This window comes from Chiloscyllium punctatum, chromosome 17, assembly GCF_047496795.1.
Source record: "Chiloscyllium punctatum isolate Juve2018m chromosome 17, sChiPun1.3, whole genome shotgun sequence".
NCBI lineage: Eukaryota > Metazoa > Chordata > Chondrichthyes > Orectolobiformes > Hemiscylliidae > Chiloscyllium > Chiloscyllium punctatum.
The window spans coordinates 88,405,862-88,418,965 of record NC_092755.1 but is presented as its reverse complement, the minus strand read 5'-3'; positions in this window follow the sequence as shown (position 1 = coordinate 88,418,965).

Here is a 13,104-nt window from a genome sequence, read left to right as displayed (position 1 = left end):
GTGAGAAGGGTAAGATTTAAATAGAACCTAATGGTCAACGTTTTCAAGCAGAGGGTGCTGCGTGTATGGAATAAACTGCCAGACGAAGTGGTGGAGGCTGGTACGATTACAACATTGAAAAGGCATTTAGATGGGTATACGAATAGGAAGGGTTTAGAGGGATGTGGGCCAAATGCTGGCAAATAGGATTAATTTAGGATATCTGATCGGTATAGACAAGTTGGACTGAAGGGTCTGTTTCCTTTCTGTACACCTCTCTGCTCGATCACTGGATTTATAATCCAAAATGCTGAACTGAAGTTCTGGGTAAATGGGTTTGAACCACACTATGACAGAGAGTGAAATTTGATTGATTGATTGATTTGATTCATTATTGTGACATGCACTAAGACACAGTGAAAAGTATTATTTTGATGCTGTTGAGACAAATCATACCTTACAAAATTACATCAGAGTAATAGAACAGAGTGCAGAATATAGTATTACAGCTACAGAGAAGGTGCCGAGAAAAATCAACTCTAATATATGAAAGGTCTGTTCATTTAAGTCTGATAACAGTGGGAAAGAAGCAGTTCTTGAATCTGATGGTAGTTGATTTCAATTTTTTATATCTTCTGTCCAGTGGAAGAGGATGGGAAAGAGTATAACTGGGATGGGAGGGGTCTTTGGTGATGTTGGCTGCTTTCCCGAGGCAGTGGGAAGTGTAGACGGAGTCAATGGCCGGAAGGCTGGCTTTTATGTTGCACTGGGCTGACTAACAATTCTCTGTAATTTCTTGCTGTCTTGGGCAGAGCAGTTACCAAACAAAGCTGTTTGGTAACTGCTCATAAAAGGGGGGTATGCATCCAGATAGGATGCTTTCTACGGTGCATCTATAAAAATTGGTAGGAGTCATTGTGGACATTTGAATTCAATGAAAATTTAGGAAAGATAACTGGTCTGATAGTGACCATGTGACCACTGAAGTATGTTATGAAAACCCATCTGGTTCCCTATTGTGCTTTCGGAACAGAAACGTGATGCGCTTACCTGGTTTGGTCAACAATTTGGGCCAGGAGCAGGCAGGTCGGTCTAGTTTAGTCTGGGATTATATTCAGCATGGACTGGTTGGATAAAGGGACCTGCTTCCATGCTGTATGACTCTATGACTCCAACTACCCTCTGCGCAATTGGGGATGGGCAATAAATGCTGGCCTAGACGTGACAGCATTATTCATGAACAAATAAACAAAAACACTATGACTGATTACAAACAGGAAGTCTCATTCCTTCAGATTTTATTTATTGGTGGAGATAATTTTTTTAAAAAGTTGGAATAATCTGTTTATACGTTTTACATCTTTTCTCTCTCTTTCACCCATTCAATCCAAGCACTCTTTCCTAACTTTTATTCAGCTTTCTAATCCTGATTGACATTGTTCTAATTTGACATTTCATAATTCAGGTGCTCATTGACAGTTCCTCAGTTAAGTTGGATGGGAAATAACTGGACTTGCTTGTCCAGTTAATGACTATCCCAAATTCCCTTCCCAAGACACTATCGACACTGGAGCACATGGTGGTGAACAGAACTCAACTTGCAAAAGCTGAGAAAAGGACTACAAGTGCAATCTAATAAACAGTGGCTCCTTTGAGGCATAATCTATCCCAATAACTTTGTTTTTGCTTTCATAAAAGGGGGGTATGAAATTAATATTTTTTTGCCAGTATCAACAATGTACTCTGCCAGATAAAGAATAGTATGATTCGTCTGCAGGATATATAGTCCTTGTGGTGGGAAAAAAGAATATATTTTTAGTAATAACCTGAAGCATCTACTCACCACAGTTTGGAGCCCCAATTTCCAATGTCGGTCATGCTTAAGAGCAAGGCTCTTATTGAAGAGATGGTGGAACAGGATCACTCTCCACAAAATATCAGCAAGTAAAAATCTATGTAGCATCAGCTGTCCTGTTTAATGCACAAAATGCAATGGGCACAGACAGTGAATGAAATGAATGCCTATCATGGAAATGTGCAGTAAAATCAGACAATATGGCAGAAGCACTCAACAGGTCAGGCAGAACAGTTCTGAAGACAGGTAATTGATTTGAAACATTGGTTCTGATGCCTATAGGGAAGTGGAAAGAGACCCAGGCAGAGATGCGTATTTGTGGGCAGGAGGCCTGGGAATGCTGTAAATCCCGACCTCCTGCTGAGATTGTGAATCAGCGCCTCAGTTGAACCCAGGCGGAATCTTCCAGTATTTTAGATACGTGCCAGTTGCACCAAGATTTTTGAAGGGTCGCTCGCCATGAGGCCTGATGAGTCTCACTCCACCCCTGTGGTGCCCCCTCACCCAATTCTAGTCACCTCACCCCCCCCACCCCCCCACCCAACTCATCATTTGGAGAACAACTGGAAATATTGTGGAGTAGACTTGTATCCTTGGCACCAGTGCCAACATAAAAATCCAGTTATGCACCCAGACAAGTGTTGTAGGCCCAGGGCTATAGAATCATAGAGTCATAGAGATGTACAGCATGGAAACAGACCCTTCGGTCCAACCCATCCATGCCAACCAGATATCCAACCCAATCTAGTTCCACCTGCCAGCACCCAGCCCATATCCCTCTAAACCCTTCCTATTCATATACCTATCCAAATGCCTCTTAAATGTTGTAATTGTACCAGCCTCCACCACTTCCTCTGGCAGCTCATTCCATACTTGCACCACCCTCTGTGTTGGCCCGTAGGTTTCTTTTATATCTTTTCCCTCTCACCCTAAACTTGTGCCCTCTAGTTCTGGACTCCCCCACCCCAGGGAAAAGACCTTGTCTTATTTACCCTTTCTATGCCCCTTATGATTTTATAAATCTCTAATAAGGTCACCCCTCAGCCTCCAATGATCCAGGGAAAACAACGCTAGCCTATTCAACCTCTCCTTATAGCTCAATCCCTTCAACTCTGGCAACATCCTTGCAAATCCTTTCTGAACCCTTTCAAGTTTCACAACATCTTTCCGATAGGAAGGAGACCAGAATTGCATGCATTATTCCAACAGTGGCCTAACCAATATTCTGTATAGCCACAACATGACCTCCCAACTCCTGTATTCAATACTCTGATCAATAAAAGAAAGCATACCAAATGCCTTCCTCACTATCCCATTTACCTGCGACTCCACTTTCAAGGAGCTATGAAACTGCACTCCAAGGTCTCTTTGTTGAGTAACACTCTTGCCCTGCATGGTTTCTGATATTTGCCCAGATTCGGCGTACAAGGGGAAATTGGCACACTGCCGTGTAGGCAGGGTTGTGGAGGTCCTGAAGAGTGGAAGTGATGTAGATGTGGTGGGGAGGGTGTTGTCCTCAGTCACCGGGAGCGGTGGTGAATGCCAAGATGCCAGACCTTGCCAAACAGTTCCTGACCTTCTTCCCTCTGTCAACATAAGTGCCATACTCTTCCCTCTGCTTCCTCACATTCTCTCTCCGTCTCTCTCTCTATCCTTCTCTCTCTCTCTCTCTCTCTCTGTCTCCCTCCTACTGTACCTGTCGCCGTGCAAGGCTCACGCTGTGCCACTCTCACTATTGTCATGACATCTTTCCTCATTCTCCGTCCATCATCCACCCCAAACCCTAACCCCACTAACCCTACATGCCCTTTGCATTGCCTATCTTAGCTCAGAACACCTTCCCACCTGCCCCAACCCCCCAACTGGACCAGCTGTTCCACCCACTTTCATTTCCCTCAATATCAATATCTCTCTCATTCTGGGAGGAAAATTGCCCGCAGTGGGGTAGAAAGCATTAAGACAGCTGATGGGCTACCCCCATGACTATTAACATGGGGAACATGCTGATTCTGACTGGTACAGGTGGCTTGTTGACAGTGTGCAAACCCCTGCACTGGTGTCTAAGGATGGCCTTGACTTACTATGCCCAGATCCCCTGACCGAAGGCTATCTTCCTTGACTGAGTGCTGCTGCTAACCATGGCAACTTCCCTGCCTTTGTGTTGCTACTAAACAGCAAGGCAATACACCAATACTGTGAGGCTGGTACCTTTGGTCTGAATGGCAAGGCCCAAAAAGCCGGGGCAAGGCAATGCAAGGCAGGGATGCTGTGAACATCCAAGGAGACGCAAAGTGAGTGAGCGTTGGAGCCTGCAGATGAAGCCTAATGCAGTCCATGAGCTGGGTGCATGTCCCTGAATACACAGGATCTTTGTTGCAGCATTACAATGAGTTGTTATTGCACCCCATGGTACCACAATGAAGTCAGAAGCGTAGGTTTGAGATCAGGCATGAAGGTTCTTAGAGGCTGGTACATGTTGGATGCCAATGTTCATGGATGTGAGGTGCATGCCCATGGATCATGCCCTGAGATATTGGTGCCAATGCAAAAGTCCTTTAGAACAAAGGGTAAAATAGAGCCTCTCTGATTTCCATGTTGAGAATTCCCGGCATTTAGTTTAGTTCCAGTGAGTGGCACAATAGAAAGCTGCATATGAATAGGGTGAGATGTGCAGTTAATCAGGTTAATAACCACTGATAATTCCCCTGAACATGCTGCTGCCAGGTGCGAATCTCACCTGGAACTCAGTTTGAAGATGTAGTGGGTTGCCTCTGATGTTAAGGTGGACTTCCTGTATGATTCTGCCACATTTCTCACACGTGGTTTAGGACCCTGTAAGATACTGCCCAACCCAGTCTCACCACACGCCACACAGTCATATTGAGGGTCGGCCTGGGTATAGCCTGGACCAAAGGGCTACACTAAAACAAAATAACATCTGGAGATCACCCAGAATAGAGACGTTATCCAGGAGCCACATAAAAGGAAATAGCAGAAGTGATAGTTGTCCCAAGGTTCAGATGACTTCTAAGAAGGTTCTGATTTCACATCAAGGAAATAATTCTGTCCAACCTCCCAACTCAGACAAATTGCCTTGGAGGTGGGAGGTGGCATTTTTGTTTTAATTGTCACGAGCATCATGGCCAAATCCAAACCTACCACCACTCCAATGCCCACCATCATGAGCAGCTGAACGTGCTGTCAGACAGCAATCAGGAACGGAAATCCTGCAACCTGTCCTACAGGTGTGACCTTCTGGTCTGCATGCAAGTTCAAGCCGGACTGTTATGTTTTCTGTAAAGTTACGCAACTTATTACATTGTACATGATGGTAAGGCTACAGTGCAACAAATTCTGAGTGGTCCAGGTTCTAAACTCTTTGCAGAGCACCATGACATGACTACCAAGGTCACAATGGTATTTTGGCTTAGAGTACAGGTCACAGGGAAAGGACTGGGATGAGGAGAAATTTCTTCACCCAGAAAGTGGTGAGCCTGTGGAATTCACGATCACAGATGGGGTTGAGGACAAAACATTGAATGTTTTCAAAAGGTGTCAGATTAGTTCTTGGGGCTAAAGAGATCAAAGGGTGTGAGGACAAAGCAAGAAGAGAGCTGGATAAATCAACCATGATCAGCTTGAATGGTGCAGCAAATGCTAGAGGCCGAATGTCCTACTCCTGCTTCTATTTTCTACATTTCTATGTTTAGCTCAGAGGTTCGTGATTTGTTAAAACTCACTAACATCTATCTCGACACTGCCTCAATGTTTTAATCTGGCCTCAGTCCAGTTGTGGAGCCATTGTCACAGATTGAGCTAATTCGACCAACACAAAGCACCTCTTTGGTTATAATATAACAAGCACTTTCAGTCAGATGGCATTGGAGCTTTGTTACAGGGGCACAGCTTCTGTTCTGTTGCTGAGGAAGTGTTAACATTCACAGCGCACTTGCCTCATTTTGACGCCTCAACAACATCAAATCCACAACAGGCTCCAACACAGAAGCAGGCATTGTCATTTGCCAGCCTTATTAAATGTAGACTTCCAACCAGCTGCAGTATCCTTTACTGCCCCGATGATGTATATGCCTGTGGAAGGTCAACTGCATAAATCCAAAACTGCCAGCCAGTAAACTCCACGCATGTCAGCTATTTTGAAAGTAAAGCCTTCAGCACCAGGTTGTTTTAATAAAATTAAACAAAAGCATTCACAGGGAAAGGGACTGCCAAGTGAAAGAATGACGGAAATTAAATGGACCATTGGAATTATTTTTGTGCTCCACTTTTCAGCTTGGGCCTTTAGAAGCTGGGGAATATGGGGCCTGGCTTTAATCCCTTTATGCTCCAAACACTTTGGCTGCTAAATGTTATTGATATCCTCTGCGGATGTCTGATGCTAATAATATGGGGATGTCTGTGCTAATGAAATCTTACTGATGTTTTCAAATCTTCTGATGACTATTAACCGCCTGCCCGTAAATCAATGCGGCAACCAAGGATGGCAGTTTAGAGTGTAGCTATTTAGAAACCCATAATCTGGTTGGCTATGAGCCATTTCATTACAGACGATGGCTATTCAAAAATCACTAGATGCAATAAGACAACAGCAATACTTGAGTAACTGGCAAGGCAGATTGGATGGCAAGACAGCATCTAACTGCACCTGACCTTGGGCGGGACTGTCACCTCTCCACCCACCCACACCCTGTCCAAGGCCTTGCACCCGTCAGCTCAAAACATTTGTCCATTTCCCCACTAGGTTGCTGCAAGCTGCAAGCTGAAAGCTGTACAGTGGGGGCCTGAGTGGTCAGAGTGTCTCTGCAATTAATCAGACTAATCGACTGAAATCGATGCTGCACCAGAACCGCAGAGGGAGACTGAGTTAGAGAAGATGAAGTCAATGTCAAATCAGGTCTAGAGAGCAAAATAAAGAGAATGAAAGAAAAGACGGGACAATACCTCATTTTTCAACGAGACACTTTTCCTCCTCCTGGACTCAGTTATTTCACAGCCTAATCATTGCCTCACTTTTTCTCCTTTTTGTTCATTGCTCCTGGTGAGAGGGGATGGCCTCCCTGTCATATCGCTAGATGATTTATTCCAAACGGCCAGGTAATGTTCTGGGGAACCCCAGAACCACCATGGCAGGTGTTAGAATTTCAGTTCAATAAAAATTTGGAATTAAAAGTCTAATGATGACCACTTGGTAAAAACCCATCTGATTCACTAAGGCCCTTTAGGGAAGGAAATCTGCCATCCTTTCCTGGTCTGACTCCAGCCCCACAGCAATGTGTTTGACACTGAACTGCCCTTTGGGCAATTAGGGATGGGCAATAAATGCTGCCTAGCCAGCAATACCCTCATCCTGTGAACAAACAGAGTGTTATGCACAAGGCCAGAATCCCTCAAAATATTTTAAGAAGGTAACCTCTACTCTAACTTTTTCTTATTTTAAAGGCTGGTGTGAGGTGGGTGTTCCAGGTGTGAAGCAGCTGGTCAAACCATTCAGCTTTAAGCAAAACAGAATTTATTTAAACACTGAAGTTGAACAAAAAAAGGTGGAATTTAGAATAACTTAACTATTGGAAAACGTTATAGTGTTAACAGTTCCAATACAGTAACATCCCATAAACACATTCCTTGGCAAAAAGGTAAATTCAAACACAGATTCTTATAGGCAGGAGGGAACAACATCTAGAGAGAGATTTCTCAGAAAGTCAGAGGAATCCTTTCTTGAAGCTTGCAACTCTTCTAGACTCACACATTTAGTGACTGCTACAGCTAAAAAAAAAGCAGAAAAACACCTGAACTGGGAAAACTGGCCACTTCCATTCCATTGTTAAACTGTTAAATTCTCAGACTCCTTGGCACCTCTGCCTTTACAATCCCTGTTCAAAAAAAACCAAGGACAAAATAACCTTTGCAATGTGATAGAATCATCACAAGAGGAAAAAGAAGCCGATGTTGATCCATTCAATTTTTAACAGAGTCAATAGGTCTTTCGTAGACCCTTACTGAGATCCACAGGGTGTGGACCTGAGCCATATGTATCAGCTCTGTACACCCACAGAATCCAGCTTGTTCATTGGCATAGAATGGGGCACAAAATACAAGACATAACAGATTCTTTGAAGGCTACATACATGAGTTTTCCCTAGATCTTACGACGTTTATCAATCCAGAATAAAGTACAAACCCCACCTTACCCACAACCGTATAATACAACCTATTTCTTTCTAATGACTTTGCAAAACTTTGAAACAACTACATTCAACAATAAATGTGACTGACATAAGAAACTATTAACACTGCTAACTTTCCTCAATAGTTACACAGTTCACTGATCATCTCTCTTTCTGAACAAACAAAACTGCACAATTGTACCTCATCTCCCCCATTATCCAACTTCAGAAGAATTGCTTGTAGGTAAGTTGAAGGTGAACTGCACTGATAGCTAAGAGCTGGTCTCCATCTCTGCTTAAAGCACTGCTCTGAATTAGGTACTTGCATCATTTAGGACAATGTTCTCAGTAGGATAGAGGTAAAGATGTCACATTGGATTTGTGGAAGGAGGTCAGAGTGATCAACAATTGGCACCCAACCAGAAGCAATCTGATAATGAGGTTTAAGAGGAGACAATGGAGTAGATGTGATGGACTAAAGTCTGCCCTTCCCATCCCATCTAAGACAGAGTCCATTCAACCCATCAACTGAGAACAAGCCTCCACCAATGGAAAAATCACCTGAGTAGAACCAGAGAAATTAGTAAAGCAGACCATAGGCCTGACAATTCTTCACACAAAGTGTGGTTCGAATGTAGAATTCCCCTTCTCAAATCAATGTCCATAAACTCCTTGGAAAAAAAAATTGCTGAAAAGAAAATGGGAATATAATGGAGTTTGAGTGCCTTTGTAAAAGATTTGCCCGTCTTCATGTGGTTTCCAGGCACTGAGGCAACTTGAATATTTCCCCCAGAACATCCAAGAGCCTAAGAATGATTAATAGAATTCAAGCTTCCTCTGGCCACTTAAACAGTGTCAGGCTGTATTTGAATGAAGTTAGTGTGGTTGAAGGGGAGACAATGGAGTGGATATGATGACCTAGTGTCTCCCCTTCACCCCCCCATTGAATATTTCATTATGTAGTTGCAGACTAATGTTCTGAGCCTAAATGGTCAGAAGAGATTGGGAAGGTGAGAGGTCACACAGGAATATGGTGTCACACACTACTTTGAAATAGTGGTTTCTAGAAGCACTTTGTGAAGCTATCCACTGGTTTAGATCAATTTCTTATTTTTTTAAGTCCACAGAGCAACCAGGAAGGAACTAAAATGACACGGTCTTTATACATTCAAGAGTGCATGGAACTGGAGAGACTGAAGTCACCATCAGTTGTAAGTGACAGCTGCACATAGGAATATAGAAGATAGAAGCATGATTAGGCCAGTTGGCCTTTGAGTCTGTTCCATCATTCAATATGATCATGGCTGACCATCCAGCTCAATGCCCTAATCCCCACCCTCGCCCCACATCCCTCAATCCCCTTAGTCACACAAATTAAATCTACCTCCATCTTGAAACTATATAATGGTTCAGCCTCAACCACTTTCTGAGGTGGTGAATTCCATGGAGTTACCACTATCTGGATGAAGATGTTTCAGAAAATCCCTACAGTATGGAAGCAGGCTATTTGGCCCATCAAATCCACACTGACCCTCTGAAGAGCATCCTACCCAGGCCCACCACCCCCACTCTACCCTTGTATTCCCATGGCTAATCCACTTAGGCCTCACAGCCCTGGACATTAGGCGAGTTAGCACAGCCAATCCACCCACCCTTTCTCTTCATCTCAGGACAGAGAGGTTTATTTGGTTCCATATCAGTGGCTCTTTATGCTGTAAATACAACTCCATAGGCAAACTGTCACTATAAATAACTGTACAATATATATAACTGTGAGTTTACTGTGACTCTTTATATTTACATTATAAAATGCAACAATTACAGTGTAACCTTTCACTGCTACACTAAGCCCATGAAAAATAATTCCCAAACTGTACTGTGAAACTTCCTATAGAATTCAGAATCATAAACAAATTATGCCTTTCCCTTATCATTCAGAGTTCCTCCATGGAAATTTACAACCTGAGCTAACTGCAGTGGCACAAGGACAATCATGCTGCTGTCAGTATATTGCTGAAGCTTACAGTGCTTTTCTTTCAACAGGGTTTTGGCAGTCATGTGGCTATAAATCTAAATTCAGTCAAGGTACTATTTGAAAGGGGAAATCTACTTCAGGAGCTTGAGTACAAACGCTGAGCTGACACTCCTGTGAGGTGCCGCTGGAGTGCAGCACTGATGACGGTACTTTGTTCTGGGTGAGAGAGGGAACTGTCTGCTCTCGCATATGGGTGTTACGCACCCCATAGCATCATTCAAAGAATTCATCAGCCAACAACATTAAAACCGATTATTTGTTGCTTAGCATCTTTGTGGTTGTGGGAGTTTGTTTTCGACATTCCAACAATGGACACACCTCAAAACACACCAGCTGAACTTACCTTAAAGGGGAGCAATGGCCTCATTGTATTATCACTAGACTGGGCCGAGAAGTGGCAGATGGAGTTGAATTTAGATAATTGTGAGGTGCTGCATTTTGGGAAAGCAAATCTTAGCAGGACTTATACACTTAATGGTAAGGTCCAAGGGAGTGTTGCTGAACAAAAAGACCTTGGATTGCAGGTTCTTAGCTCCTTAAAAGTGGAGTCGCAGGTAGATAAGATAGTGAAGAAGGTGTTTGGTATGCTTTCCTTTATTGGTTGGAGTATTGAGTACAGGAGTTGGGAGGTCATGTTGCGGCTCTACAGGACATTGGTTAGGCCACTGTTAGAATATTTTGTGCAATTCTGGTCTCCTCCCTATCGGAAAGATCTTGTGAAACTTGAAAGGGTTCAGAAAAGATTTACAAGGATGTTGCCATGGTTGGAGGATTTGAGCTATAGGGAGAGACTGAACAGGCTGGGGCTGTTTTCCCTGGAGCATTGGAGGCTGAGGGGTGACCTCATAGAGGTTTATAAAATCATGAGGGGCATGGATAGGATAAATAGACAAAGTCTTTTCCCTGGGGTGGGGGAGTCCAGAACTAGAGGGCATAGGTTTATGGTGAGAGGAGAAAGATATAAACGAGACCTACGGGGCAACCTTTTCACTCAGAGGGTGGTGCGTGTATGGAGTGAGCTGCCAGAGGAAGTGATGGAGGCTAGTATAATTGCAACATTTAAAGGCATCTGAATGAGTATATGAACAGGAAGGGATTGGAGGGTTATGGGCCAGGTGCTGGCAGGTGGGACTAGATTGGAATCATTGTTGGAAAACCCCATCTGGTTCACTAATGTTCTTTAGGGAAGGATACTGCCATCCTTCCCTGGTCTGGCTACCTGTGACTCTAGACCCATAGCAATGTGGTTGACTCTTCACTGCCCTCTGAGCAATTAGGGATGGGGAATAAATTCTCACATCCCATGAGGGAATAATTTTTTTAAAAAACAGAGACTTTTTTTCCTGATTTTCAGCATCCACTGTTCTTTCAGGAAAGCTTTCCATTTTCATTCTGACTTGAGTTATTTCCAAAAATAAATGGAAAGTCTTACTTTTGTGGTGTTTATTGAACGAAGATTAAAAAAGGAAAATAAAATGGTTTGTAAATAAAACATTTGAATAGCAAAAGTAAATTAGAATTAAAACAAGGATTAATTACGAGACTAATTGAATATAATTTTAGTTTTCTAATGAGGAGGTATTTAATAACTTGATAATCTGCAACTTAACCTGCTTACTTGCTTCATAGAAATTGAACCCTATGTTATCAATCAGTAAGACAATTGAAATCTAGTTGATTATATGTCAATTACAGCAGAGCAAAACAAGGAACGCCTCAGGAATTAACAACATTAAAACCTCACCCATAGAAATATGGAATATAAGGAGTTAATTCTAACTGTGCACTATGCTAATAAGGCACACTGCTCATCACTGTAGGAAGTCATACAATATCATGTGATATTGCTCTCTCTCTTACTCTCTTGCTGTAAGATGGTAAGATGTAGCCCACAGTATGTTAATTTTTGAACAAAGTTAGTGTTTTCTTTACCTCTGTAAATATTCTGTATTAGCACAAGAATATAATTTGGTTTTGGATGTAGGTTTGCTCGCTGAGCTGCAAGGTTCATTTCCAGATGTTTCGTTATGCTACTAGGTAACATCTTCAGTGGGCCTCAGGCAAAGCAATGCTGAAAATTCCTGCTTTCTATTTATATGTTTGGGTTTCTTTGGGTTGGTGATGTCATTTCCTGTGGTGAAGTTATTTCCTGTGGTGAAGTCATTTCCTGTTCCTTTTCTCAGGAGGTGGTAGATGGGGTCTAACTTGATGTGTTTGTTGATAGAGTTCCGGTTGGAATGTCATGCTTCTAGGAATTCTCGTATATGTCTTTGTTTGGCTTGTCCTAGGATGGATGTGTTGTTGTCCCAGTCGAAGTGGTGTCCTTCCTCATCCATATGTGAGGATACTAGTGAGAGAGGGTCATGTCTTTTTGTGGCTCGTTGATGTTCATGACCCTCTCTCACTAGTACCCTCACATACGGATGAGGAAGGACACCACTTCGACAGAGGCAACCTGAGCTACAAATCTTCTCAAAACTCACTAACATTATTTGGTGACTGTGAGCAAAATAGCAAGTAAGGAAAAGTCACCACCATTACCAGAAAGCTTTGGTCATGTTGCAGGCTCCAAGAAGTGAGACTCAACTGGCACCAAAAAGATTTACCAGATATCACATCAAGTCTGACCTCAATAACAATGACAAGTAGGTCAGTATGTTTTTGTATCAAAGGATTGCCCATCCATCATAGGCAATATCCAAATCAAACAGGGAATTGACAAAGGAAAGTTCACTTATGATAATGTAATGCGAGCATTTTATGCTGATTTCAACTTGTGAAAAATCACCGTTGGTGAGTGAGCAAACGTTTACAAGCATATCCAACGACAAGGAAGAAGTGTTGATGCAGTTATAAATGATCTGCGTAGAGTTATGAACATGACATGTCTATGACCTAATCAAAGACAGAAGAGTTGTCAGAGTCTTGGTAATAGCCTTTGTCTGGCCATTTGCGGTTGAGAGCTGATTTAACCTTAACAAAAGCAATTCAACTGAGTAGAGATGCTGAGGTCAAGAAGTGAAATCAATGGCTCAGGGTGAAAGGATGAATCA